Source organism: Trichosurus vulpecula, chromosome 2 (genome assembly GCF_011100635.1).
Source record: "Trichosurus vulpecula isolate mTriVul1 chromosome 2, mTriVul1.pri, whole genome shotgun sequence".
NCBI classification, from domain to species: Eukaryota; Metazoa; Chordata; class Mammalia; order Diprotodontia; family Phalangeridae; genus Trichosurus; species Trichosurus vulpecula.
In genome coordinates, this window is record NC_050574.1 from 139315863 (window position 1) to 139333548 (window position 17686).

A 17686-nucleotide genomic window follows, 5' to 3' on the forward strand; every position below is an offset into this window, starting at 1 on the left:
TAACCTTATTGAATCCCCTATCATTTCTTTTTCCTGCTTACCTTTTTATGCTTCTCTTGCATCTTGGAAACAAGAAAATCAGATTTTCTATTCAACTCTGGTCTTTTCATCAGGAATACTTAAAAGTCCTCTATTTCACTATCTATTTTTTTCCCTGAAAGATTGTACTCAGTTTTGCTGGGCAGGTGATTCTTGGTTGTAATCTTAGGTCCTTTGCCCTCCAGAATATCATATTCCAAACCCTCCAACACTTTAATGTAGAAGCTGCTAGATCTTGTGTTATCCTGACTGTGGCTTTATGAAATTTGAATTGTTTCTTTCTGGCTGCTTGCAATATTTTCTCCTTGACTTTGGAACTCTGGAATTTGGCTATAATATTCCTGGGAGTTTTCATTTCAGTCACTTCTTTCAGAAGATGATCAGTAGATTACTTCAATTTTCTATTTTATCCTCTTGTTCCAGCATATCAGGGCAATTTTCCTTGATAATTTCTTGAAATATGGTATCTGGACTCTTTTTTTAAATTTTTTACTATGGCTGTCAGGTATCCAATAATTTTTTTAAATTAAATTTGATTTTTGTTACCTTTTAAGTTCCAAGCTCTCTCCTTCTCTTCTTCCTCACCCGCATAAGAAAAGGCCAGCATTTAACACAGAAATATATATACGCACACATACATACATACACACATATTTTACATAATATATACATATGTGTGTTTGCATGTGTGTATGTAAAACCATCCTATGAATACTTCTTCTATTTGTCAGTTTTTTCTCTGGTGGTGGGTAGCATTTTCCTTCATAGGTCCTTTGTAGTTGATTTGAATATTTTTAATATTCAGAATATCTTAGTTCACAGTTATTTTTCAAACAATATTGCTGTTATTGTATCCAACATTCTTTTGATTCTGCTCAGTTCATTCTTCATTATTTCATGCAAGTCTTTACATGTTTTTCTAAAATCAACCTGCTTATAATTTCTTTTTTTTAATTCCGTATTTTATTATTTAATATTTTAAGTTTTCAGCATTGATTTCCACAAGATTTTGAGTTACAAATTTTCTCCCCATTTCTACCCTCCCCCCCACTCCAAGTTGGCATATATTCTGATTGCTACATTCCCCAGTTAGCCCACCCTTCTGTCACCCACCATCCCCTTTCCCCTTTCTTGTAGGGCAAGATAGATTTCTATGCCCCATTGCCTGTATATCTTATTTCCCAGTTGCATGCAAAAACAACTTTTTTTTGAACATCTGCTTTTAAAACTTTGAGTTCCAAATTCTCTCCCCTATTCCCTCCCCACCCACCCTCCCTAGGAAGGCAAGCAATTCAACATAGGCCACACATGTATCATTATATAAAACACTTTCATAATACTCATGTCGTGAAAGACTAACTATATGTCACTCCATCCTATCCTGTTCCCCTTTATTCAGTTTTCTCCCTTGACCCTGTCCCTTTTCAAAAGTATTTGCTTTTGATTACCTCCTCCCCCTATCTGCCCTCCCTTCTAACATCCCCCTTTTTTATTCCCTTCCCCCTACTTTCCTGTGGGGTAAGATACCCAATCGAGTGTATATGTTATTCCCTCCTCAAGTCAAATCAGATGAGAACAGGATTCATTCATTCCCCCTCACCTGCCCCCTCTTCCCTTCCAACAGAATTGCTTTTTCTTGCCACTTTTATGTGAGATAATTTACCCCATTCTATCTCTCCCTTTCTCCCTCTCTCAATATAATCCTCTCTCATCCCTTAATTTGATTTTATTTTTTTTAGATATCATCCCTTCATATTCAACTCACCCTGTGCCCTCTGTCTGTATATAGATATGTACATTCCCTTCAACTACCCTAATACTGAGAAGAGTCTCATGAATTATACGCATCATCTTTCCATGTAGGAATGTAAACAAAACAGTTGCACTTTAGTAAGTCCCTTATGATTTCTCTTTCTTTATTTTTGGATGGGGGAAGGCAGGGCAATTGGGGTTAAGTGACTTGCCCAAGGTCACACAGCTAGTGAATGTGTCAAGTGTCTGAGGCTGGATTTGAACTCAGGTCCTCCTGACTCCAGGGCCGGTGCTCCACTCACTGTGCCACCTAGCTGCCCCTTGATTTCTCTTTCTTGTTTACCTTTTCCTGTTTCTCTTGATTCTTGTGTTTGAAAGTCAAATTTTCTATTCAGCTCTGGTCTTTTCACTGAGAAAGCTTGAAAGTCCTCTACTTTATTGAAAATCCATATTTTGCCTTGAAGCATGACACTCAGTTTTGCTGGGTAGGTGATTCTTGGTTTTAATCCTAGCTCTATTGACCTCCAGAATATCATATTCCAAGCCCTTTTGTCCCTTAATGTAGAAGCTGCTAGATCTTGTGTTATCCTGATTGTGTTTCCACAATACTCAAATTGTTTCTTTCTGGCTGCTTGACCTGGGAACTCTGGAATTTGGCAACAATATTCCCAGGAGTTTTCTTTTTAGGATCTTTTTCAAGAGGCAATCGGTGGATTCTTTCAATTTCTATTTTACCGTCTGGCTCTAGAATATCAGGGCAGTTCTCCTTGATAATTTCTTGAAAGATGTTGTGTAGACTCTTTTTTTGATCCTGGCTTTCAGGTAGTCCAGTAATTTTTAAATTATCTCTCCTAGATCTATTTTCCAGGTCAGTGGTTTTTCCAATGAGATATTTCACATTGTCTTCCATTTTTTTCATTCCTTTGGTTCTGTTTGATAATATCTTGATTTCTCATAAAGTCACTAGCTTCCACTTGCTCCAGTCTAATTTTTAAAGTAGTATTTTCTTCAGTGGTCTTTTGGACCTCCTTTTCCATTTGTCTAATTCTGCCTTTCAAGGCATTGTTCTCCTCATTGGCTTTTTGGAGCTCTTTTGCCATTTGAGTTAGTCTATTTTTTAAGGTGTTATTTTCTTCAGTATTTTTTGGGGTCTCCTTTAGCAAGTCATTGACTTGTTTTTCATGGTTTTCTCGCATCGCTCTCACTTCTCTTCCCAATTTTTCCTCTACTTCTCTTACTTGGTTTTTCCAAATCCTTTTTGAACTCTTCCATGGCCTGAGACCACATCATATTTTTCTTGGAGGCTTTTGATGTAGGCTCTTTGACTTTATTGACTTCTTCTGGCTGTATGTTTTGATATTTGTCACGAAAAAAAGATTCTGAAGTCTGAGTCTGAATCTGAGTCCTTTTTCGCTGCCTGTTCATGTTCCCAGCCAACTACTTGACCCTTGAGTTTTTCGTGGGGGTAGGACTGCTTGTAGAGTAGAGAATACTTTGTCCTAAGCTTGAGGGGCTGCGCTGTTGTTTTTGGAGCTATTTCTACACAGCAAGCTCTGCCACACCAGCACTCCTCCCCCAAGAACTGCCAACCTGGACTGGACTCAGATCTTAAGCAGGCTCTGCACTCCCGCTCTGATCTGCCACTTAATTCCTCCCACAGGTCAGCCAGGGGCCAGAAGCAATGGCAGCTGGAGCTCTGGAAGCAGCCACAGAGCTGCACCATCACTGCCGCCCTGGGGCCGGGGCCAACCATGCACTCCTGTCACTCCAATCCAGCAGCTTTTCCTCTAATCTGCTCTGTTGTCTTTGGTGTTTGTGGGTTGAGAAGTCTGGTAACTGCCACAGCTCACTGATTCAGGGTGCTAGGGCCTGTTCTGCCTGACTCCCAGTCTGGCTGGTCCTGGTGTGGCCCATGCTGGGCTGTGCTCTGTTCTGCTCCCAGCTCCATATCCATGGACCCTTCCCAGTGACCATCCAGGCTGTCCTGGGCTGGAGCCCTGTTTCCCTCTGCTATTTTGTGGGTTCCACAGCTCTAGAATTTGTTCAGAGCCATTTTTTACAGGTATTTGGAGGGATTTGGGGGAGAGTTTAAGCAAGTCCCTGCTTTCCAGCTGCCATCTTCCTGCTTATCATTTCTTACAACATATAGTAGTATTCCATCACAATCATATAACACAAATTGTTTAGCCATTCATTAGTTGATGGATATCCCCTCAATTTCCAGTTTTTTGTCACCAGAAATAGAGTTGCTATAAATGTGTGTGTGTGTGTGTGTGGGTGTGTGTGTGAAAAAGACCTAATAGTAGTATTGCTAGATCAAAGGGTATACAGTTTTACAACTCTTGAGGTATAATACCAGATTGCTCTCCAAAAATAGTTCCGATAACATTGTCCCAATTTTTCTTCATTCTCTCCACCATTTGTCATTTTTTTCTTTCTATCATTTTAGTCAATCTGATGGGTGTGAGATGATACCTCAAAGTTGTTTTAATTTTCATTTCTCTGATCAATAATGATTTAGAGTATTTTTTCATATAACTAGTCCAATAATTCTTAAATTATCTCTCCTCAATCTGTTTTCCAGGTCAGTTGTTTTCCCAATGAGTTATTTGAATTTTCTTCTATTTTTTCATTCTTTTTATTTTGTTTTATTGTTTCTTGAAGTCTCATGGAGTCATTAGCTTTTACTTGCTGAATTCTAAATTTTAAGGAATTATTTTCTTCAGCAAGCTTTTGTATCAACTTTTCCATGTGTTCAATTCTGCTTTTTAAGGAGTTGCTTCCTTCAGTGAATTTTTTTTCATCCTTTTCCATTTGGCCAATTCTATTTTTTAAGGAGTTCTTCTCTTCAGTGGATTTTTATGCCTTTTACCATTTAGCCTATTCTGGTTTTTTCAAGGTGTTATTTTCTGTGGTATTTTTTTCTGCCTCCTTTACCAAGCTGTTGACTTTTTTTCATGATTTTCTTGTATCACTCTCATTTGTTTCCCCAATTTTTCCTCTGCCTCTCATTCAATATTTAAAGTGCTTTTTGAGCTTTCCAGGAATTATTTTTGGGCCTGAGACCAATTCATACATTTCTGAGGCTTTCAATGTAGTTGTTTTGACTTTGTTGTCTTCTTTGTTTGTATTTTGATCTTCCCTGTCACCATAGTAACTCTCTATGGTCAAGCTTTTTGTTGTTGTTTGCTCATTTTTCCAGCCTGTTTCTTTACTTTTAACTTTATGTTCTAAGGCCACAAACTGTACAAAGGTACAGTCCCATTCTATTGGAAAGGTATTTAGATGCTGAAGAAACAAGGAAACCATACCAGCATGGGTTATGTGTGTTGATTTATTGGGTTAATTAGGTTTTTAAAGGGAATTTATTCACAAGACTGGGCCCTGTGGTGACAGTAGGATAAAGTGATGGATCCATGCACCCCCTTTAGGCCAGGTCAGGTAATTTATAGAAGGAGAACAAAGAAGGATAGTGCCAGGGATTGCCTTTGTTCTCATGTAAGCTTTCCCATAAGATAGTTAAAGTTTCTTTTGCTATTTACATGTTCTCAAGGTAGCTTACAGGTCACACTCTCACGGCAGAGGGGGCACTGTCCGAAGCTTAAGTTTTTTGTGCTGCTGTTTTCAAAGCTAGTTCTTGGAGTCTTTTAAGTTTTCAGTTTTTCCAAGGTGGTATGATCTAAAGAGAGATGTGTTTACTACTCTCCTGGCCATTGTTCTGGTCTGTGAGTGATCACAGGTACTCTTCCACCCATTAACTGTGACCAATGTCCTTGCTACCCTTCAGCCACAAGTTCTGGTGTGCAAGTGCTCTTCCTTGTTCTGGGATTGAAACCTAGAACTGTGACCTGGATCCACATATGGCCATTGCAACAGAGTCCTGCACCCAGTGCCAGCAAAGGGATCCCCTGTAATCTCTTTCTGACCTGTCTGACCCCCTTACCATCTCTGGTCTCAGAGCTCCATAAACTGCCACTGCCAATTCATTTACCCCCTAGGCCAGGGGTGGGGAACTTGTGGTCTTGAGGCCACATGTGACCTTCTAGGTCCTTGGGGAGGCCTTTTGACCGAGTCCAAGTTTAACAGAGCAAATCCTTTTATTAAAGAGATTTGTTTGTGAAGTTTGGATTCAGCCAAAGGGCCACACTTGAGGACCTAGAGGGCCACATGTGGCCTTGAGGCCACAGGTTTCTCCATCCCTGCCTAGGCCTACTGCTGGCTTGCCTGGGTGCAGCCTGTACTGAACTGTTCTCCACTCTCATCCTAGTGAGACAGACCTTTCCTGTTAACCTTCAAAGTTGTCTTGTTCTAGAAAGTTGTTTCACCCCCTCCTTTTTTTGGTTCTACCACATCAGAATTCATTTTGAGGTGTTATTTTAAAGTTGTTTGGAAGTGAATTTGGGAGAGCTCAGGAGAGTCCCTACCTTTACTCAGAATAATTTTTTAATGACACAAAAAACTCTAGATAGAGAATAGCCACAATGGATCTTCTGAAGTACTGCTTTCTAGTCTTTAAGATCTATTAAAATCTACTGATGCCCTTTTACTCCGCTAATTTCTTACTCTTAGGCTTGCCAGGAAAGAAACAAACTCCTGGTAAGAAGCATGCTTCTGGCAAAGATCCAGTGACTATGTATGCATTCAGAAGATAAGCCTCTCTAAGTTCTAAGAGATTCATCACCAGTTCAACTGAACAAAAATCTGTGTGACACTTGCCCCCAACATGGAGCCCTTTGATTGTGTGGTTCAAGTGCTTTCTACCTTCCTTAAAACTACAGAAAGACTATTTGCCATTGTGTTAGTTATGCTGCAGAGGAATTGAATTTGATTACTTAGGTTCAATACCTGAATTTGCCAGCAGGTGTTGCACTAATTTAGCCTGATCAGCCCAGGTCTTAAAAGTCACTCCTTTATGCATGTGGAGATAGCCCGTTCCCAATAGTCCTTTGGCCATTCCTGCTGGCCATCAGAGGATGCTCATCCTGAAAATGTCTAGCCTGCTTTCTCCACTCAACAAGCCCAAGTGGCTGTGGTGCTAATATAGTTTGGATTAACTCCTTTATTGTCCAGGTCTGGATTTAATCTAGGGTGTAGAAGAATTGGACAATAACTAAACAACAAATAGAATGGAACATTGCTCATAATATTAAAATACGAAATCATGTATCCATAGTAGATTTCACTCCTTCAGGCTTCTTCTCAATGCGTTCATAGATATAGAGATTTAGTAGTCTATAGTTACATTTTATCATACATAGAATAAAATAAAAAGGAAAATAGACCAAACATTCCACATAAGGACATTTGTTTCCAACTACCTCCTATCCCTCCTGTTTCTGTCCCAGATTTTCTAGTGACGAAGAAGGCAATCCTGACGTGCCAAAATTCATGGAAAGGATTGGGTGAGGAGAGCTTCTGCTTTCTCAAATTCAGTTCACAAGGCCCCTGGGATTCACAGCAGCTGGCAGACTTGGCAGCACTTTTTCCCTTTGCATCTTTCCTGAGGTCATTGTCCCTGCCCTAGGCTTGAAAGCTGTGCATATGCTGCTGCATCTTTTGGCTAGGTATAGTCACAGTGTCTTTACTGTGGCCTCCATCTGGTCCCCAGTCACACCTGCTGCTCCCCTTTTTCTCCTCCCTCAAAAGTCTAAGTTTTATGGGTTTTATGCGCACATTCAGCCCATAACATCTTCCATTGTCTTCTCTGTCCTAGAGACAATCTGGGCAGTCTTATTTCCAGTGGTGTATCTTACAACTTCTGCTCTTTCTCCCTCTGTGAAAAATTTACTGAGCCTTTGGAAATTCACAGAGATGAAGTGTTACACCCAAGTTTAGAGCCCACCGTTAATCCCCTTTATATTCTTGTCTTTGTCTCTGTCCACACTCTGTAATGGCTTGAAACAGCTTAAGGCATAATTCTGGATAGATTGCCCAAGGCTAGTCCCCTGACCCCCTCTTTTCTCCTGATTCAGCATTCTGTATATTCTCTCTACATCAGCATTATGTGCAAGGATCAGTTACAGGGTAGGGCATAAGTTTATCTTAAGAAGAAACCCCCCTGTTACCAAATAGCCCTGCTCAGACCATAGCTGATCAAGTAGGGGGTACTTTCTGGGAAATTCTACCCCATACCCTCCACCCAGTTATAGGAAACTGATCACAACCTAAGAGGGCCACCCATTCTAGGAAGCTGACAACCCTGTGTCACAGGATGGTTGCACCCCTGTATCCTTGTGCCATATTCCCAAATTAGCCCTGAGCTATGAATCTAACCAATGGCTGATCTTTGCTTCTGTAAGTCATTGCTTCTGCTAGCGACCCTCTCGAATTGTGTAACTGTGGTTTTTGCCTTTATAAGCATTGTAGTCCCTCAGTTCAAGGCTGCCTGATTTGAGTATATACTCCAGGTAGTCACGCGCAGAGATGCTGAAATTAGAGGATAGTTAGTTGGTCGATTTGGTTGGAATATAGAATATATGAGGTGAGTAGTATGAAATATTGGAGCCAGATTGTGGAGGGCTCCAAATATCAACCCAGATGTTGTCTCCCCCATTAGAATGTGAAGGGGCAGGGATTGGGCTTTTTAGTTAGTTTGTTTATTTGGGTTTGGGTTTTTTTGCCTTTATTTGTGCCCTCAGCTCTTAAGTGTGTGCTTGGCACTTCGTAAGCCTTTAATAACTTGACTAGTAGGTTGAGAATATTATATTTTGTTTTAAAGGCAAAAAGGATCACTAAAAGTTTTGGAGTAACCTGGGCATATTGATATCTTAGGAAGATTATTTTGTCAGCTTTATGGGAATAGAATGAAGAAGGGGGAAATGAATAGGAATATTAATTAGGACTCTGTTATGATAGTCCAGGCAAGAAAAGATAAAGACCTATGTTTAAGGTAATGCCCAGCTAAGTAGATGGGAGGGTATAAATGTAGTCAATTGATGATGTAGGGCTGGAATATGAGGTTGACTATGGCTGGATAGACTTGGAGATCATCATTATAGAGATAGTAATTGAACCTATTATATTTGATGAGAGCAAAGAGGAAGTTAAGAGAGAGAAGAATAGAGGACTGAGGATGTTGTGGTATATCCATGCTTATGGAATGGCAGATGGATGAATTAATAAGAGACTGAAAAAGAGTGGTCAGGCAGAAAGTGATATTACAGAAGCCAAGGAAGGAAAGAATATGCCAGGGGCAAGAGGCGTTTAAAGTGGCAAAGTGGTCAAGGAGAATGAAGATTGAGAAATGACCACTGGTGATTAGAAATGCTGCTGGTCATTTTGAAAACAACATTGAAGGAGAGTAATGTGGCCAGAAGCTGAATTTCAAGGGCGGAGAAGTAAAAGGTAAGAAAATAAAGATATGAAACTTTTTCCAAGTTTAGTTCTGAATAAGAGAAGAGATATAATAGATTGAAGGGATAGCTGGCCCAAACACAGAGTTTTTTTTTTCCACTAAGAGAAATAAAACAGGTTTGTTTATTGTTTGAGACACTGGCACCATTAGTAAACATTAAACATTTTGATCCATTTTGTCAGCTTATTCTTTACTTTTCACATTAGTGAGTGCTATGTATTAAAGAACATAGTTAATGAGGAAATTTGAGAGAGAAGTCCAAGAATAAAGATGCTTGTCCACCTCAGGAAGACATAAGAATTGGGAGGTACTTACACTTGTCTTCACCATTACTGTCTCCAACATTTGGAACTTTAAACATATATGGGTAGCAGGAATTCCTTTAGTGCTTATTAATCTGTGTGTCTAGGAGTTCCTCTGGATTTTGTTTCTTCAAACTTCATGTATCTTTTTATATTAAAAAAGTTTTCTTTTCAGTCACCAAGCATTTAATTTTTTCTTCTCCATCTCCTCCCACCATCCCTCCCCCGTTGGGGAGGGGGAAGAAAAGAAGAGTAAAACTCTCATAAGGGGGTAAGTGTAATCAGAGAAAACAAATTCTCAAATTACATCCAAAAATCTGTATTTCATTCTTCACAGTCATCCATTACTTCTGTCAGGAGAAGGGTAGCATTCTTCACCATTGGTCTCTGGACTTGTGATTGATCATGGTAATTAATCATGGAGTTCTTGAGTCTTCCAGAATTACTTGGTTTTACAGTATTGATATTATAGTATAAATTCAAACAGAGTTTTTTTAAGGATGTTTATTACTCCAGTAGTGAATTTTTTTAGAGTCACAGAGCCCTGGAAAACTGTTCATTAATGTTGAGTTGTTTCAGTCCCATCTAACTCTGTGACCAACCAGCAGGCCATTGCAGTATTCCATGCATGAGGTGAAAAGGGCCTGAAATAGGGAGGTAGCAGTGTTAGAAGAGAGAAGGGGGCATATATGAGAGATTTAACAAAGATAAAATTTAAAGGACGTGGCAACAGATTGGATTCAGGTGAGGGGATGTGAGAGCGAGAGTGAGGAGTTGAGGATGATATGGTCCCAGACTGACTGGGAAGATGGTGGTATTTTTGACAGTAATAGGCTAGTTTGAAAGGAGGGAAACGTTTGGGAGAAACATAATAAATTCAGTTTTGGACATGTCGAATTTAACATGTCTTGGAGGAGCAGCTAGGTGGCACAATAGATAGAGCACCATCCCTGGAGTCAGGAGAACCTGAGTTCAAATCCAGCCTCAGATGCTTGATACTTACTAGCTGTGTGATCCTGGGCAAGTCACTTAATCCTGATTGCCTCAACAACAACAAAAAGATGTTTATTGGATATCTAGTTTGGCATGTGTAATAGGCACAAGTGTATAAGTCTGGCAATTAGGGTTAGGTGTGCCACTCTAGCTCCTTATTTCTGAAAATTTACTGTACAATGAGTTGTACATATAACATGCTTCCTCACTTGGCTAAATTGTTTATTGCTAAAGATTAAGAAGTCTTGGGCAAGAAACTAAAGTCCATAGAGTTACAGAGGTGTTTTCATCATTGTTGCTGACCAAAGTTGAAGGATTCACAAAAGAAACAAAGATTTGAGAAATAAGTAGCCAGATATAAAGATGATATCTAAGGAAGGATTTGGATTTCTGAGCCACAGACGAAAATAAGGAATTATAGGAGGCTAACTAGATGTAGAGTATACCCAACTAAGGCCTAGAAAATCTAAGCAAGAATTCTTTGATCAAAAAGGAAGGGGAAGAAGCATACCACCTACATATAATTAGCAAGTTACATTCCATAGAGAGTAGGTATAATATAGGAGAAAGAATGGTGATAGATATTCATAGAAGACAGTTTCCAGGAAAAGAGATAGCAATAAAGCCTAAGGATTTAAATGTCTATCCCCAGATGAGTAAATAATGGCTAGCAAACAGGTTGAACTAGAAATCCTAATGTAGGGGGACAGAGCCAAGATGGCAGAGAAAAGGCAAAGACTCACCTGAGCTCTCCCAAATTCCCCTCTAAACAACTATAAAATAATACCTCAAAATGAATTCTGGAGTGGTAGAACCCACAAAAGGATGGGGTGAAACAATATTCCAGCCCAAGACAACTTAGAAGATCGGCAGGAAAAGTCTGTCTTGCTAGGTTAAGAGTAGAACTCAGTGCAGCATAGGCAACACCCAGGTAAGCCAGCAGCAGGCCTCAGTGGCAACTGACTTGGCAGCAGCAGCTTCTGGAGCTCTCATCACATAGTAAGGGGGTCAGATTTCTGATCAGAAGGAGATCACAGGGGTCCCTTTGCCAGCACTAGGTGCAGGACTCTTGTACTGCCCATATGCAGATATGGGTTGTAGTTCTGGGTCTCAGTAAAGGGTGAGGATGAGCACCAGCACACAGAGCTTGTGGTTGCAGGATAGCAGAGACCCTAGTCACAGTTCCAGGGCAGAAAAGAGTGCTTGTGGTTATTCACAGACCAAAGCACAGGCCAGGAGAGAAGTAAACACACCTCTCCTTAGATCACAACACCTTGGGAAAATGGAAGACTGACAGGTCTTCAGAACTAGCTCTGAAAATAGCTACACAAAAACCCTGGAACTCAGGAGAATGCCATCTTCACCCTAGGAGCAAAACCCAACTTTTAACATAAAGTTTAAAATCAAGAAAAAATGAACAAACAACAAGCAAAACAAAGAACCTTACCATAGAAAGTTACTATGGTGACAGAGAAGATCAAAACAAACTCAGAAGAAAACAACAATTACACTTAAAACCTCAAAGAAAAATGTGTGAATTGGTCTCAAGCCCAAAAATAATTCATGGAAGAGCTCAAGAAGGATTTTAAAAATCAAATGAGAGGAAGAATTGGGGAAAGAAATTACAGTGGTACAAGAAAATCATGAAAAAAGAGTCAACAGCTTGGTAAAGGAGGCACAAAAAAACTGAAGAAAATAATAACTTTAAAAGTAGAATTGGCCAAATGGAAAAAGACATACAAAAATTCACTGAAGAGAACAACTCTTTAAAAAGCAGAATTGGACACATGGGAAAGTTGGTACAAAAGCTCAGTGAAGAAAATAATTCCTTAAAAATTAGAATTGGGCAAGTGGAAGCTAATGACTCCATGAGACTTCAAGAAGCTTTAAGAAATGATAAAACAAAATCAAAAGAAAGAAAAAAATAGAAGAAAATGTGAAATGTCTCATTGGAGAACCAACAGACCTGGAAAGCAGATTGAGGAGAAATAATTTAAGTTATTGGACTACCTGAAAGCCATGATAAAAAAGGAGCCTGGACATCATATTTTAATGCCCTGATAGTCAAGAAACAGAGAGTAAAATAGAAATTTAAAGAATCCACCAAACACCTCCTGAAAGGGATCCCACAATGAAAACTCCTAGGAATATTATAGCCAAATTCTAGAGTTCCAAAGTCAAGGAGAAAATATTGCAAGCAGCCAGAAAGAAACAATTCAAATATCATAAAGCCACAGTCAGGAAAACACAAGATCTAACAGCCTCTACATTAAAGTGTTGGAGTGTTTGGAATATGATATTCTGGAGGGCAAAGGAGCTAAGATTACAACCAAGAATCACCTGCCCAGCAAAACTGAGTACAATCTTTCAGGGAAAAAATAGTGAAATAGAGGACTTTTAAGCATTCCTGATGGAAAGACCAGAGCTGAATAGAAAATCTGACTTTCTTGTTTCCAAGACACAAGAGAAGCATAAAAAGGTAAGCAGGAAAGAGAAATGGTAAGGGATTCAATAAGGTTAAACTGTTTATATTCCTACATAGGAAGATGATACTTGTAACTCCCAAGAACTTTATCATTATTAGGAAATTAGAAGGAGTATCCATAGACAGAGGGCATGGATGTGAGCTGACTATGATGGGATGATATTTAAAGAAATAAAATTGAGGGGTAAGAAACAGGGATGAGTATGATGGAATATCCAAAAAAATAAAGTTAAGGGGTGAGAAGGAGGGATGCACTGAGAGAAAGGGGAAGAGAAAGGTAGAATGGGGTAAATTATCTCATATAAAAGAGATGAAAAGAGCTTTCACAGTGGAGGGGAAGTGGGGGGCAGTGCTTGAACCTTACTCTCATCAGAACTAGCTCAAAGAGGGAATAACATACACATCCAGTTGGATATAGAAATTTATCTTGCCCTACAGGAAAGTAGGAGGGGAAGGGAATAAGACAAGGGGGGTGGAGTGATAGAGGGGAGGGGTAGATTGGGAGATAGATTGATAGGCTGATAGATTGGGAGAAGTGGTAGTCAGAAACAAAACACTTTTGAGGATGGACAGGGTGACAGGAGAGAAACAGTAGGATAAATGGGGAAAATAGAATGGAAGGAAATACAGTAATCATAACTGAAAAAAATTACATCAGGCTTTTTTGATAAAGGCTTCATTTCTCAAATACATAAAGAACTGAGTCAAATTTGTAAGAATACAAGTCATTCCCCAATTGATAAATGGTCAAAGGATATGAACAGACAGTTTTCAGAGGAAGCAATAAAAGCTATATGGAAAAATATTCTAAATCACTATTGCTTATAGAAATGCAAATTAAAAGAACTCTGAGGTACCATCCCATATGTATCAGATTGGCTAGTCTGACAGGAAAGGAAAATGACAAATGTTAGAGGGGATGTGGGAAAATTGAGACCCTAATGCCCTGGTGGCAGAGTTATGAATTGATTCACCTATTCTGGAGAACCATTTGGAACTATGCCCAAAGGGCTATAAAACCATGCATACCCTTTGACCCAGCAATACCGTGACTAGTTCTGTATCCCAAAGAGATTAAAAAAAGAAAAAGAAAAGGACCTCTTGTATTGGGAATCAAGATGGGCTCTTAGCACTTATTCAACCAAATGCCCTTGAAGAGTTTGGCCTTTGTTTCCTTGATTAAATTAGGAGTCCTTGATGACCTCTTTGCCTCAAGGGAAAGCCTAGTTTACATCGGTTTGAGTGACATGTTTTTAGACATCAGAGGCTTTTAGACCACGTGTAAGTCACATTTTTGTGACGATTTTAGATCACGTAGGTGAGTCCCATGTGTGACTCACCTTTGACCCTGAACAAGATATATAAACTCAGAGGCTGGCTTTCTCTTTTGGAGCTCTGAGTCCCAGCAGGCCAGCCATTGTTATTAGCTCCCTGGCTTTGATGTTGATGCTTCTCTGGTAACTGTATATTGTGATTTTGTCAGACAGAAATCTGTCTGTTGATTTGTGTTTATTTGTTCTGTTTATATCTACTCTGAAGCTCAGGGTGCTGGCTTTTCCCCTTGAGCTGAGTGAATGATATTTGTATGTTAGATTAAAGTAAGATTGTTAACCCCTTAATGTTGTTTTCCTTAGTAAAGCAGATCAAAGGAACTTGGGCTTGCAGCATTCTTGTTGTTGGGCTTTTGTTGGTTTTTCACCCCCACAGCAACTGCTAGGTGAATTGTTGCAGCACCTCTATGTACAAAAACATTTATAGCAGCTATTTTTGTGGTGGCAAAGAATTGGGCATTGAGGGGATACCCAGAATGGCTGAACAAGTTGTGGTATATGTTTGTGATAGAATACTATTTAATACTATTGTTATGTAAGAAATGTTGAACAGGATACTCTCAGAAAATCCTTGAAAGATTTACATGAACTGATGTGAAGCGAAGTGAACAGAACCAGAACACTGTACACAGTAACAACAGTACTGCATAGTGATCAACTGTGAGTGACTTAACTATTTCAGCAATACATTGATCTAAGACAATTCCAAAGGATGTATGATGAAAAATGCTATCCACCTCCAGAGAATGAAGTGATGAACTTGAATGCAGATCAAAATATACTTTTTAAAACTTCATTTTTATTGTTTTTCTTTTTGTTTTTGGTCTATGTTTTCTTTAATAACATGACTAATATAGAAATAGTTTTTGTATGACAGCACATGTATGTATGGTCTATATCAAGTTGCTTGCCTTCTCAGGGAGCGGGTAGGGAAGGGAAGGAGAGAGAATTTGCAACTCAAAAATTTTTTAAGTGAATGTGAAAATTGTTTCTACATGTAATTGGGAAAAAATAAAGTATTAAATTAGAAGTCCTAATGCATGGAGGAAAATATGATCCTATCAGCATTATATGACTGGAAGGAAATACTTTAATCAAAAGGAATAGGATAGGTAAAAAGAATGGGAAAGTATCATTATAGATAGAAAATGTCCTTTGTCCTTCAAAGTTTTTTTGTTGTTGTTCAGTTGCTCAGTCATATTTGACTGTGATCCCATATGGGGTTTTCTTGGTAAAGATACTGGAGTAGTTTGCCATTTCTTTCTCTCATGGATTAGGCAAACAGAGGTTAAGTTACTTGCCCAGGGTCACACAGCTAGTGAATGTCTAAGGTCACATTTGAATGCTGGTCTCCCTGTCTCTGGACCCACTGCTCTATCCACTGAGCCATCTAGCTGCCTCCAAATAGATAAATGTTTACATATGTCTGTTTATATAAAATATTTTCATTTAAGGAGACACAGGGATCAGAGAGAAGTATTATGGAGAATATTTGAGTGAAGATCACTCAAGAAATAGAAGCAGTGTTGTCATTGTGGTATATTTCCATTCACTGTGAGGTTCCTCTTCTACCCTTCTCTTCCACCCAAAACCCCCCACTATCATCTTCTATTCTCTCCTGCTTTCCTCCAGTCTCTAACAAAAAAGAAGTAACCCTTCTCCTCAACGTCACCCCTTCTGCATATACCCATGATTTCATCCCCTCCCCTCCCCTCCAGATTTCCCCCACAGTCATTCTCTCTTTCTAATTTTCAGTGTATTCCTATCATTAGCTTCTTCTCTGCTTCCTACAGACAGTATCAGTTCTACTTTTATTTTTTTAAATAATTTTTTTTCAAAAATTCAAAATTACTTTTAATCCCTCCCACTATAACTTCCCCCTCCCAATTGAGAACAAAATAAAAATAAAAGCCCTATTGTAAACATGTATGGTCAAGCAAAACAAATTTCTACATTGACCATGTCAAAAAAAGCGCCTCATTTTGCATCTCAAGTCTGTCACCTCTATCAGGAAGTGGGTAGCAGGTTTCATCATTAGTTGGACATTTTGCTGATCAGTTTCTATGTCTTTCAAAGTTGTTTGACTTTATAATATCATCATTGTATAAATTGTTCTTCTAGTTCTGCTCACTTCACTCTGCATCAGTTCATGAGTTTTCTCTGAAACCATCCTCTTCATTATTTCTTACAGCATAATAGTATTCCATCACCTTAATTTATATACAGTAGCTTGTTCATCAGTTCCTTTGTTGACAAGTATCCAGATTCCCATTCTTTGTCACCTAAAAAAGCTACAAATATTTTTGTACATCTTTAGAGTTTGTTTTGCTTAGGACTAAGCTCTCCCTTAATTTACTCTTCTTCTAATTCCCCTTCTCCTCCCCTTTTTCTTATTTTCTGTTGAATGAAATGTATTTCTGTACTTAACTATGTGTATGTCCTTGTATTCTTTCTTCCTTTCACCAGTTCAGATGAGGGTGAGGTTCAAGTGTCAGTCACTTCCCCTCCCCTCATCTTCTCCTTGTTTGTATAGACTTCTACTTGCACACCCAGATTATGTGAGATAGTTTTCCCTAACCTTCATAACAAAACCATTGCCTGGTTTTGTCTAATGAAACTCTCCCTATGATCCCTGATAAAGACAGAGTTCAAAGGGAGTACATATATCATCTTCTTATACTTGAATGTAAGCAGTTTTTCCTGGTTTAGTCCTTTATCATTGTTTATGTTTACCTTTTTATGTTTCTCTTTACTCTTGTGTTTGTCCTTCAAAGTTTTTACATATTTCTGGTCTTTTTATCAGGAATGCTTGGAAGTACTCTATTTCACTACAGATCCATTTTTCCCCTCACAGGATTATACTGTTTCGCTGAATAAGTTATTCTTGGCTGTAAGCCTATATCCTTTACCTTCTGAATATCATATTCCAAGCTCTCTGTTCCTTTGTGATGGAAGCTGCTAAATCATGTGTGATCCTGACTGTGGCTCATTGGTACTTGAGTTCTTCCTTTCTGATTGCTTATAGTATTTTTTCTTTCACCTGGATGCTCTGGATATTTTTTTCCTGAGGGTTTTCATCTAACACTCTCATTTCATTGGTTAAAAAAAATTTTTATTTTACTCTTGCTTCACCTCTTTTAGGAATTATAGTTGAATTTGTGCCCAAGTTGTTTTACTCTGATGCTTTGCTAGACGTTTTGGAGCTGTTGTGTTCTTCTGTATTTGTGTCTTACACATTCTTGTCATTCTAATAGTTTTTAATGGTGGGATTATTTTTATTTGTTCATTCTTCCATGCTGCTTCTTGACCTTGGACTTGATCTTATGGCTGGGCCCTATGCACTTCTGAAGGGAAGGTCTGGCCTAGTCTTGTTGCTGTCTTTTTGGTGTATTGAGTGTTGTGTTATTCTGGGATCCTATACCTGGAACCT